The following is a 12,804-nucleotide window of genomic DNA, read 5'->3' as shown; positions in this document are numbered from 1 at the left end:
GTTGTCCGAGAAAATGATCTCTAGCACGGCCAATTCCCTCAGGCATCGGATACCTTGTTCTATTGTGTTCCATTTTCTTTGGTGCATCTGGAGGTCTTCTTTGCACAGGTATCTGTCCCGTACACTCGCCAGCAATCTCCGCCAGAGGCTGAGAGTTTCCTGGGTTTTCCCAATCCCCTGGTCAATAACCACATCCTGGGACAGGGATCCCAGTTGCCTGGCCTCACTTCCGTCCAGAATGGTGTCATTAGCGGCAGCATCCCAGATGCGGAGCAGCCAGGTCAAGATGGACTCGTTCGCCTGCCGGGTGAATTCCCTCCGTAGGTCACGCAGCTCCCCCAGGGATAGAGAGCGAGTGATGATCTCCGGCTCTGTCTCTTCTGCTTGGTGAGATGGTCCTGCCGCATCCTCATCAGTCGCAATGCGGACTGATTTGCTCTTTGATTTCTTTTTCTGGACGGGGGCAACTGCTACAGGCTTCAACTGTTCTGATTTGGCGATGGTCTGTGTTGAGACGTCGACTGCTCCTTTGGTTCTTTTCCTCTTGCCTGCTGATTTGCTTCGTTTCTCCTCCTCAAGAAGACAAAGTATTGTTCTGTTCTTCAGCATGAGGTACACGGTGCTGGTCGCAGAGAAAAAAGAAAACAGAACTGACAGGAAGATTATGCCATCTTTAGCATCCAGAGAGAACTCAATATTGTCAAAGACGGCTGTGCCTGGCCTGAAATGCTGGAAGAAACCGCTCTCCCCTCCTAGCCCCAGAGGGTGGGTGCGATTGCTGAGGAGGTCCCAGACGTAGCAGCTCAGGTTAGGCCAGGCAGACAAAGTCGAGTATATATAATGAGTGGCATTCATTGCCTCACAGGTTACCATGCAATAGGCATAATAAACCAATAGAGCAATTTTCATGCCATGCCCTGATCGTAACAGGAGCAATACGACGGGCAGATAGTTTCCCATTTGAGGAAAAATATAGAGAGCGAGATACAGTACCCATATAGATAAGCTGAGCATCATGGTGATAGGATTTCTGAGTTTCCCCAGGTCGTGCCCCACGTTGGGCGCCAAAATATGTATTGGTTTGAAAACAAACCAGTGGGAGATCACAAGTCAAGATTGAAATTAAAAATAAGTGAAATAATACAAGGAAAAAAGCACTGACAAAGTCAGATACAACCTAACACCCTGTTAGGGTGGTAGTAGCAGTCCAACTGAAGTAGTCCAGTTGAAGCGGTGATCCTGTGAAGGTCTAGTCTCCAGCTGAAGATCCAGTGGTAGCTCTGGTCCTCTGGGAACCCAGTAGACAGGGCTAGCTCAGGCAGTTCCAAGGCCAGGTTATATCCAGGTGGGAACACCTGGCTCCTCCCTCCTGGGCAGAGCATCCCACAATGGGATGAGATAAGTCCATGAGTCACACGGTGGGTCCCTGATGGCCCATTGCCTGTCATCCGGAGTGGGTCATTAGCAGGTGATAGCAGCTAACGGCCCACAGCTGGTGGTAATAGAATACTTAACTACATCTATATTGCAACCTAGGACATTTTGTTAAATTTAAGTGTTGTTTATTTTAAGGTTTATTAATTTAAAGTCCTGTTAATTTTCAGTTCTGTTAGGTTTAATTTCTGTTAAATTTAAGTGATGTTGAATTTAAGTGAAGTTTAAGTTCTGTCCAAATATCCTCATTTAAATTAAAAAATATAAAGTTATTTTTTATAGAGATAAGATAGAATCAATTGTATTAGTTCAAAAACAAACCAGTGGGAGATCGCAAGTCAGCATTATAATTTAATAGGAAAATTAAAAATAAGTGCAATAATACAAGAAAAAACACTGACAGAGTCAGATACAACCTGACACCCTGTTAGTCAGGGTGGTGGTAGCAGTCAAAGTGAAGTAGTTAGGTTGAAGCAGTGACCCTGTGGAAGGTGTGGTCTCCTCCTGAAGGTCCAGTGTTAGCTCTTGTCCTCTGGGAATCCAGTAGACAGGGCTGCCTTGTGCCATTCAAGAGCCCAGGTTATATCCAGGTGGGAATGCTTGGCTCCTCCCTCCTGGGCGGAGCATGTCACAATAGGATGAGATAATTCGATGAGTCATGCGGTGGGTTCTTGATGGCCCATCACCTGTTATCAGGGGTGAGTCATAGCGGGAGATGACAACCAGTGCCACACAGCTTGTGGTAATAGAATAATAAATACATCTATATTGCAACCTAGGACACAATTAAGACAATTATGATAGAGAATTGGTAAACAACTGCTTGAAAACATAAGATAATAAATCGCGTAAACATATGTGAAGATGCTGTTTATTGGATCCATAGTTTCCTCACAAATTCTATGAGTATAAATGTTCTACACTGGTTAATTAACATAACTATTCATAACAATCTTTGCAGTTTCATCTTCTATAGGTAGCACAAAAGAATGAGTAACAATTCCAAATTATGGATATTATTAAATGTAAGATGCTTAGTGCTTTCTTCCTTGCTTTTATTTTGCTTTATTTTCATATATGCATAGATGTGTGGAAAAATATAATCTCAGGTTTTTTAGAACAGTTACTCTTGCTGGATCAACGATTCGGATTATGTTGTTAATGTCATAACGTGAATACACAGAGCTTTTATAAAGCAAATCAGCCATGAGATATTATTTTATGTTACACATATGCATTCCTTTGATTGTTTGCAGTTTGTTCATGGTACCATTGATTACTTAGCTAAAAATGAATGACTGTTTTGGTTTGAAAGACAGGTTTCTACCAAGGAAGGAGGGAACTTCCCTTGGAATAGAGAATATGATTTCCTTTCCCTCTGAATTATTGTAATTTTGAAATTAAGGGGCTTTCAGGCAAAGATATGGGAAAAGGAATAACAGTTCTTTATTAGTATTTATAACAAGGCAAACAAGTAACGACAAACCAGAAACCCAGTAATAGCCTTCCCTGGGCTGTCACGTCCTCCCCTTTGGTGTAGTTACGATCACAGCCGACGGGGGCGCTGTTGGCTCCCGGCCAGGCAGGGCAGGTGTGATGATTCCCCGTGGCTGCAGGGGACGCTGTGGCGTGAGCTCAGCCATCTCCCTCAAGCAAAGAATGGCAGACGGGCTGGATGACGAGGCGGGCTGTAGCAGGGACCTCAGAGCAGCAAGCTGGAACAGCAGGGCTGGCTCCCCCGGGGTAGCAAGCAAGAGGTAGCAGGAACTCCGCAGCTTTAGCAGGAGCCGCAGGCCTCCCAGCAGGCATGGGGCATTGGGTTACAATGTAGCAAAAAACCCGGAGCAGTAGCAGAAAAACGGCGGGGTTGAGCGAGGAATCTCTTCCCTGGGTAGATCACCGGCAGCGTCTGGTCCCTAGATTAGGCTGTGCAGAGGCGCTGCAGCTCCCGGCAGGGGACGGGGTACGCTGGTCCCGGCTCCCCGCGCGATACGCACTGGCTCTGGATTCCCAAACAGCAGAGAGGCAAAGAAAAAGAGCCAGCAAGCCCAGTCACAGTGCTGAAGGAGAAAGAAACAAAAACAAAATAAAAGGGCAAACTCGATGTGCAACAGTATCTCTGCTCGGAGAGTCCCTGCTGCCTGGCTGCCCGAATCGCCCGCGTGGCCAGAAAAGGCAAAGCTCTCCCTCTCTGCCCACCAACTCTCGCAGGAAATGCTGGGCTGGCTCCCAAGTATCACGAGATTCTGGAGCCGGGGCAGGGGAAGGGGGTGTGCAACCATATCAGACATAAAACAAAAAGAACAAAAAAACCCCAAAGATGGGATGGGATGGGATGGGATGGGATGGGATGGGATGGGATGGGATGGGATAAAAAGATATCCCCAAGACAATGACAAAGGTGGCTGCTTTAGAATCTTTCACATAATCTTACGTAGTTATCTGCAATAAATGTATCATTTTAATAAACTTTCCCAATTGATATTGTCAGAAAAGATACCAGTGTAAAAATTTTGTATAACTTTAGTCAAAAAGTTCTGCTTATCTTTACCCCGGAAAAAAGGAATTTTAGGTTTCTTCCAGGGTATTGTTCTACCAGGGGAGGTCTGGTAGACTCAGCATATCAACAGACTGGGAGTAACCCAAAGATAAAGGCAATCAGCAGACCATCAGCAGGACATCAGTGGCTATCTAAAATCCCAGAACACCTCCAGCAAGAATGAAGACATCCTGGCCCAGAAAGGACTGATAAGAAAAACTGAAGAATGAAAAATCTAATTAACATCAGAGGCAAGGAGATTCAGATCCAATGGGAAACTGAATACTGGGGGTTTGCTCAACTTTAAACCAATGAACACTGACCCAATACTTTCCTATGTATTTTTACTGATAAAATATCTGAAAAATCTAGTAAAAGCCATGTATCATGGAATGATTCTCCCTGCACACCAGGGCTATGTGTGGATTAGATGATTTCTGTGGTACATCCTGGCCAGAACAACATCCTGGCCAGATAATAAAGTAATGCCTTGACTCTCTAACATTAAAAATTTTGTTGGAGGGTTTTTGTTTTTCCCGCAGATTCAGTGACAATATTAATAGAGCCTTGTTTGTAGGAAGTTTTAGGGAAACCCTCCCAGTCAAGGCCTAGGCTCTGGCCAAGCCCTGACCCTGGCTGGATGGGAAGTATGCCATCAGACCCAGATGTTTCTGCACTAAAAATGTGATCCAGTCACTTTGACTTGCTGATTTGGGTTTGTGAAAGCTGGATCCCCTTTCGGGGTAAACTTGGAGACCTTGCCTGGAAAAGGTTCTCCAGGTCCTGCCTGTGAAATGGGGCTCCCCAGTGGTTGCAGACTCTGGGTGGTAGTAGAATGTTTAGGCAATTGATAATCTATCTTCCTAAATCATTATCCTTTCTTTCATGTACCAATGCTTGCATGGATTATCTTGCTTAATTTTGTTCATTACTAGAGCTGAGCATGTAGTGAGCTTTTTGTTTTATTCCATGTATTTTTTACTTTTGTGTTGTTTTCATGTTCATACTGAGAGAAGTGCATGTTGCCAAAAACAAAAAGGGGGAGTATGGTGATGCCTAAAATGCTGGTAAAAATTAAGATGCAGACACCGCAGTATAGGAAAAAGGGTATTACCTTGGTTTAATAGGATCCCAGGTGCACCACGACGAAAAGAGACCGATGATATCACGCGTATACAATTTATGGACTTCATCGATTAGCATATCTATCTAAAATTCCCCAATGAGAAGCCTAACAAATGAAGTAATTGCCCCCTTATTCAAATTACCTCCCCCCAAAAAGGTTACAACTTAGTTTACAAAAACATGTCCCAGTGATGGGGCTCTTTCAAGGTTGGTGCCTCATGTTCTTGAGATTGTGGAGATTGTTTAGTCTTCTCCAAAGAATTCTGAACAAGGCTAGAGTACAAGGGTTATAAACATGTGGGGCTAAAATACAGGGAGTAAAAAGTACAGGAATGGGAAAGGGTAAAAAGGATATAAAAAGGGTATAAAAGTATAATGAAAAAGGACAAAAAACCCATCAGGCATCAATGGCTCCTCAAGAACAATTAGATAATGCAATATTTACACTAAATTTCTTGAATACAGATCATCAATCTTGATCCCAGACAGAGTGATACTTCTCTGAAGGTTTGCGTGTGCAGAACCAATTTCCAAGTTTTATGTAAGGATACACAATTGGGTGTGCAATGGCAAGGCCCAGATTATTTATTGACCTGGGGAAGAGGGTATGCATGTGTTCTATTGTCAGCATGCCAAAGCGGATGCCTGCTCATCTGGTAGAACCATACCATGAGTTGGAAAGAGGAGTCCAACGACCCAATACCCCAACTAAAGAGACTCTCAATAGCGGCAAAGAGGCACCACACAACACCAGCCATCAGCACACAGGTGAACCCAGAGATAACATGAGGGATGTTGAAGCAACTACAACAAAGAACTGACATCCTGATGCACAGTGCAAGAGTGGCACCAGCCCCAGAGAACACCTTCCTGGCCTACCTAGCTAGCAATAGTACCATAAGAATTTTGCGACTCATCTGGACAAACATCGATCGCCTCTGAGGAGATGAGGCCCAGTGAGAGGAAAAATTACCTAATCACGATCCAGCCCTCCTAGCCAAGGCAGGAGCAAGGGTAGGGCTGACAGGAACATGGCTGTGCCTGGAAGCTTACGGAGGCAGCCTGCCAACAGAGACCTTGTGTCCCACTGCACCCACCATCATATTGTTGTGTCCCTGCTGACCTTCTTCAGTTATTCCCTGCCCCATGCTTCCAGAAAGATATTCAGTAATGTCAAAGTCAGCATTTCCAGCTAATGGACTCCCTCCTGCCTAAACAGCACGACCCCCGAGCTCTGGCCATATGAGCTCTGGAAAAGTAGCCATTTATTTCCAAGTGCAGAAGAAGCAGCTTTCTTCCTGGGGACATTGGACACCATCCTTTTGGTTTCCCATACTGTGGGTCTCTTTGTCAGTGGCATGGCAGTTTTTGATGGGTCTTTATTGATTGTGATCTGTATTCCATGTATCTTATCCTGTGTCCAGCAGATGATCAGTAATAGTCTTGATAAGATAATGGCTTTACAGGCGCAGATTTTTTGGCATTAGGGTATGTGAACCCTTTGCACAAAAAACAAAGAAGGGGCAGATGTTGTGGATAAGAAAAACCTTACAAAATGAGGGCCTTGTCACCCCTGTAAAATCCTTGCTCACTCCTGTTACTTTGGCTTACCAGAAAAGCACTCTGGGAATGATTCAGCTAATATAAAGGAAAAAACTAGTTATATAACCCAAGAAAACAAGTTATATAACCAGCATGTGTTCACCTTGTGGTTTATGGTGGTAGGTTGAAACATTTGTTGTGCTTCAAAAGAATGTAAACTAATAACAGGCTTATAGCTTAAAACCCCCTGGTTTTCGCAATAAAGCAATTTCTATTTGCACCTGCTAAAGGGAGGTCTGTGACTCATTCATTGCAGTCAAATATGTAGAAATTTGAGCTAAAACATACCAAGTTAAAGAAAAAAGCATAGCAATAGTCAACGTAAGTGAGTGTATAAATCTTTTGTTGGGCATGGGGAGGTTTAGAATCATAGAATATCCTGAGCTGGAAGGGACCCACAAGGATCAGCGAGTCCAAATCCTGGCCCTGCGCAGGACAGCCCCAGAAATCACACCATGTGTCTGATAGTATTGTGCAAACACTTGAATTCTCGCAGGCTTGATGCTATGATCAATTCCCTGGGGAGTCTGTTCCAGTGCCCAACCACCCTCTGGGTGAAGAACCTTTTTCTGATATCCAGTCTGAACCTTCCCTGACACAGCTTCCTCCAACTCACTTGAGTCCTGTCACTGGTCACTGGAGAGAAGAGATAGGTTCCTGCCCCTCTGCTTCCCATCGCAAGGAAGTTGTAGACTGTGATGAGGTCTCCCATCAATCTCCTCTTCTCCAAGCTTAACAGACCAAATGACATCAGTCACTCCTCATATGTCTTTCCCTCTAGCCCCTTCACCATTTTCGTGGCCCTCCTTTGGATAATCTCTATCTTTATGTCTTTCTTATATGATATATTTTGGATATTAGGAAAAAATTCTTCACCCCAAAAGGGTTGTCAAGCATTGGAACAGGCTGCTCAGGGAAGTGGTTGAGTCACCATCCCTGGATGTATTTAAAAGACACAGATGTGGCTCTTAGGAACATGATTTAGTGGTGGATTTGGCAGTGTTATATTCACAGTTGGATTTATGGGTCTTTTCCAACATAAAAGATTCTATGATTCTGTTGTATGATTCTATTTTAATATTTCTTGATGGTATCATGTCTTAAGATTTGTGAATAAGTCAGTCTGTATAGTAGCATATGCAATACTCAAAGAAGACAAGGCTCACTGCAGTATTTCCTTTTTCTTAAAGACTAATCTGATGCATATTTCCCTGAATATATTAATTTTCAGACTGAGTAGCTGCCTGTTGTGAAGTAGTTTATGGTTGAATGTGTCTCCTGACTGACAGTAGTTTCCTAGAATATTTTCATACAGAATCAATACATTTCAAAATATGCGCTTGCCTAGGCCCATTATTATTCTGAATGCCTTGAAGCTATGTTCTCACTTTATGTCACCACAGAGATGATTATACAATCCTACCATTTTTGCAAAATCATCTCCTTACTAGAGAGTCCCATGTATTCATGCTGGAGGAATTAATACTGTTTCTCCAGAACAGAGTAGGGAAGCATGCAGTATTAGGAATGAGAACATATTTTAGAATGCTTATGTGTGCTGTATAATGTCTGCACCATCTGTCTTTAATTAGCGTTAGTATTATTTTTATTATTAATATTATATTCTATTTTAATATACTACCATAAAATCCCAGTCATTCAGTGCCCCTTGCTGTACAAACACAAACAAAAAGAGGGTTCTTGTTACAAAGACTTAAACTGGCAAAGGTGTTGCTGTTCATGACATCTGTCCAGGGGCTTGGTGTTGTAGTGTGCTGATGTGCTTTATTGTTTTAGCCCATTAGCCATAGGTACCTTGTTAACCATGATGCCTTGGTGGTGATTGGATGGAAGAGAAAGGACTCTATAGTTTTCTCAGAGCACATCACAGTGTGCTAGTTTGGAAGCAAACCAGTGGAGGAAATTACCCCCACACAAATATGTTGCAAAAGATTTCAAGTCAGAACTACAATTTAATAGGGAAAATTAAAATAAAGGCAATAATACAGAAACAACGGCTTAAACTGACAAAGTCAGAATACAACTTGCCACCTTGTTGGTCATGGTGGTGGTAGCAGTCCAGTTAAATGGTGACTGTGGTCCTGTTAGAGTGATGGATGTGGTCTTGTTGAAGTGGCGATCCTGAAGAAAGGTCTAGTCTATCCCTGGAGGTCCAGTGGTGGTTCTCGAGATCTTCTCCTCTGGGAATCCAGTGGAGGAAGTCATCCAGTGTTCCAAAGCCTCAACTTATACACAGGTAGGGATGTTCAGTTCCTTCTCTCTGGATGGGGCATCTCACAACGGGATGATGTAATCTTATGAGTCATTCCCAGAGACCTTTATGGCTCATTAGCGGAGATAGCCCCCCCGAGGGTGTTATCAGGGCTGAGTCATGCTGAAGATAAAGAACATTTCCCCACCTGTTCTTAACAGTTTATGAAGATGGTGATAGAATACATACTTTTTGGTTACACCTTCCATGTAACCTAAGACACACAGACAGAAGAGAAATTAATGGAATTCTACTACCTGAGTTTACCCTTTAAAACTAATAAATTATAAGTGTGGAGATGTTTATATGCATGAAGACCATCAGAGATATATGTCTTAATTCTAAATAAAATCCAAGATTTTATTACAAATCTATAGAAAATGAACTTTTTAAGGATGTATAAGAAATTTTAAACCTTTTGTAATTTAGGACGTGTTCCAATCCACCTATCTGGAAAGGCCAAATTATACATAATAAATGATTGTTCTGAAAGAGATCTTACATTATCTTTCTTTTTCACAGCAAATTATAAAGCTATTCTAAACCACAAATATTGAGTTTTTACTCAAAGAAACTGCCAACAATAATTTTACTGCAGATTTTTACATGGCTGTGAGAATGCACAATAGAAAGATGATAGAATGTTTTTATAAGATCAAATGTTATTTAAAAATTCATGTTGCTGTATGTCTTGAAATAGTACTGACAAGTCTTTTCCTCTTTCTCTTCAGTATTACTTGCACTCAATACTGCAGTCTTTACAAGCAGACATACCATTCATGGTTTGTTCATGTGTCATCATGAGCATGACAGCAGCTTTCATATAGGAAAGATCACAGTGAGATCCTGCTTCCTTAATCAAAGTCAATGGGAGTTTTGCCAGAGCAAGATCTAAGTAAAGACCGAAATAGCCTTGGTTCTGATCCAAAGTCCAGTGACATCAATGGCAATATGCCAATTAACTTTAGTGAGTTTTGGATCAGGCCCAGAGTGAACAGTGTAGGTAAATGTCTTGGTTTAAAAGACAAAAGTCAGCCAAGGAAGGTAGGAACTTTCATGGAATGGAAAGACAAACCCTCCCTCCAAATGATTGTAACCTTGAAAATACAGGGCTTCCAGGCAAAAAAATATATGAAAAGGAATAACAGTTTTTTACTTTTAGATATAGATATAGATATAGATGATATAGATATAGATACCAGTTCTTGGGGGGGGGTTGGCACAAAGATGGCTCCTGTGTGTTCTGTGTGGCGGTCCTGGAAGTTTTCACCATGTCCAGCAGAGCCAATTCCTGATGGCTCTGAAGATGATGGACATGCTGCTGGCCAAGCCTGGGCCAATTAGAGATGTTGGTTATGCCTCTGTGATAACATATTGAAGAAGAAATCAAAACAATGTGAGCATGCACTTCTTTTTAGCCAGAGGAGGGGGAGGAGGTAAGAATATGTGAGGGAAAAAAACATGGAGACACCAAGATCAGTGGAGAAGAAGGGGGAGGAGGTGCTCCAGGCGCCAGAGCCGAGAATCCTCTGCTGGCCATGGTGAGGACCATGGGGAAGCAGGCTGTCCCCCTGCAGCCCATGGGGCCCATAGGGGATGCAGAGATCCACTCGCAGCCCATGGGGAGGTGTCCGCACTGGAGCAGGTGGATGCCTGGAGGAGGCTGTGGTCCAGTGGGAGTCCCAGTGGAGAGAGAGGCCCTGCTCCCAAGATGGAACAGCCTCGCCTCAGATGTCTGCACCCCATGGACAAGGGAGCCCATGCCACGGCAGTTTGGGAGGACTGTCTGTCCATGGAAGGATGCTCACGTTGCAGCAGGTTTGAGCGGACTGCTGCTCGTGAGATTTGGAACCATGTTGGAAGAGTTCGCAGGGAACTGTCTCCTGTGGGAGGGACCCCACGGCAACGCAGAGGACAACTCCTCACCCTGAGCAGCAGAAGAAGATCTTGATGATGGACTGACCAAACCCCCATACCCTGTTCCCCTGTGCTGCTGGTGGGAAGGAAGAAGGGGGGTGAGCGGAGAAACGGTCTTAAAGGGCCTATTTTACTTCTCATTACCCTCCTCTGACTCTGTGTTAGCAATAAATCACTTTGCAACTTAAGTTTCACCTTGTTTTGCCCTCAGTGTGTCTTCTCTGGGTTCCTTATCTCAACTCATGAACCCTTTGTGTGTTAACTTTTTCCTCTCCTCTGCTCAGCTGTGACAGGGGAGAGTGGAGAGAGCAGATGTCATAGGTGCCTTGCATTTGGCCAGGGTCAAACCATGACAGGCATATAATGCTTGTATTACCTAAGTCACCAAATCCCATTAGGAAGGGGCAAAATGTATAGTACAAAATGGGGGCTTCAGGTCAGAAAGGGCTAGAGGGAGAAAACACATCTGCCTGCTCTGAATTGGCTGATGAACTGTGTCTCTCCTCTCCTGAAAGGATGACTTTTGGTGACTTTTATGCCTTCAACTGCATTGGAGCATACCTGAGAATATTCTAATATATATATATATAGCTATTAGATCTCTTGTACTATACTTTCTGTTATGACACATATTAACACTCTGTAGTTAGTGCATTTATCACCAGCAATCCTGAACCTGCTTTCCTGTTGCTTCAATAAACTGTACTATTCATGAATCTGGTTCAAATCCTTATTGAATGTGATCAGACCTATAGTACTGTATTGGTACATTGCATTATTTGTGCATCTGTGCTCATGCATGGAAAAATATTATGATTCAACATTGCTCTTCATTGGCCAAATGCTGCCCAACTTATTTAAAAATGGATGCTCAAAGATAGGTTCTTATGTCCTTATTTAGCAGCCTGGTTTTCAAAAGTGCTGAGCAGCTGAGTCAGTGAAAATTGCTTTGTATTGAACATTTCTTAAATTCAAATATGTACCTCTGAAAAAAAATGGTTTTAAAACCATTATTAATGTGCTTTCAAGGAGGACCAGCCCAGCAGTGTGGCTAGCACAGGTCTTTCTCGTGAGAACATTTTGCTGTGTTTTATAAACAAAGATAAAGTCTGGATGTTTTTCAAACAGTGTCTCGAGACTTGGACAGTTCAGGCCTGGCCAATTAGGCCTAGGGGGAGGGTTCTGACTGACCAATCTGGGCAACCTCTGAAAAGTCTATATATATATATAAATCAAAATAATAAAGTTTTTTTTTCTTGCTACACTAACTGGGGTGCTCTTTACTCTGCTAGCGGCTCAACAGCAACATCTGGTGACCACCGACGTGTACTGCGCGCAGTTGCAGGTACGCAGCAGTCTTGCCCCCGGGCCCGGATCCCCCTTCTGCCTGCCCTGAGGCATGGTTGATTCTGATACAGACATGGACCCCCCTGTTCCTGCGGATGGGCTCTTGCGGGCCTTTCTGGAGGTCTCTGAGGATGGCCCTGCGTCCGATCAGTCGCCACGGGTCGCTCGGGCTTTGTTGGACTGGGTCGCGGGCCACGTGTCCCGGGCTGTTTGGGATGTGGCGCTGGACTGTGAGTTTTGGTTTGTGGTCGGCCGCGCTCTGGCCATGGAGTGGATGCGGGGAGACAGGTCTACGGTCCGCTTCCATGGGGTTTGGAGAGACATTTGGGACGCTTTGGAAGGGCAGGCGTTCTGTGACTCGCAGCTATGGGCTTCTACTGACGTGGGACCCTTGCTCTCGGCCGTGGGGCAGAGCGTGAAGGACACGCCGACCCAGACGGATTCTGATGTCCCGTCCCTGGTGGTGGATGTAACCACGAGGCCTCAGTATGTTTCTCCAGCTGATCTACCTAAGCGCACTTATGTCCACCCGACAGAGCAGCTAGCCGGGTTGTTGAGGAATGGAGGG

The 12,804-nt window shown here is 43.9% G+C and overlaps 1 long non-coding RNA gene across 1 annotated transcript; it reads right to left on the bottom strand.

The window, feature by feature from the left end:
• Positions 1–1,772: 1,772 nt before the first annotated feature.
• LOC146425443 (uncharacterized) lies at positions 1,773–3,494 on the bottom strand. Its single transcript, XR_014846469.1, has 2 exons — positions 3,335–3,494; positions 1,773–2,209 (listed from the first exon to the last, which is right to left on the bottom strand). It is a non-coding gene; the product is annotated as an uncharacterized LOC146425443 (long non-coding RNA).
• Between the last annotated feature and the right edge of the window lie 9,310 nt (positions 3,495–12,804).

Source organism: Lichenostomus cassidix, chromosome W, assembly GCF_008360975.1.
Source record: "Lichenostomus cassidix isolate B80296 chromosome W, HeHo_3.0, whole genome shotgun sequence".
In the NCBI taxonomy this organism is placed as follows: domain Eukaryota; kingdom Metazoa; phylum Chordata; class Aves; order Passeriformes; family Meliphagidae; genus Lichenostomus; species Lichenostomus cassidix.
Note: the sequence above shows the minus strand (reverse complement) of the source record. Positions and strands in the feature narration are given on the sequence as shown.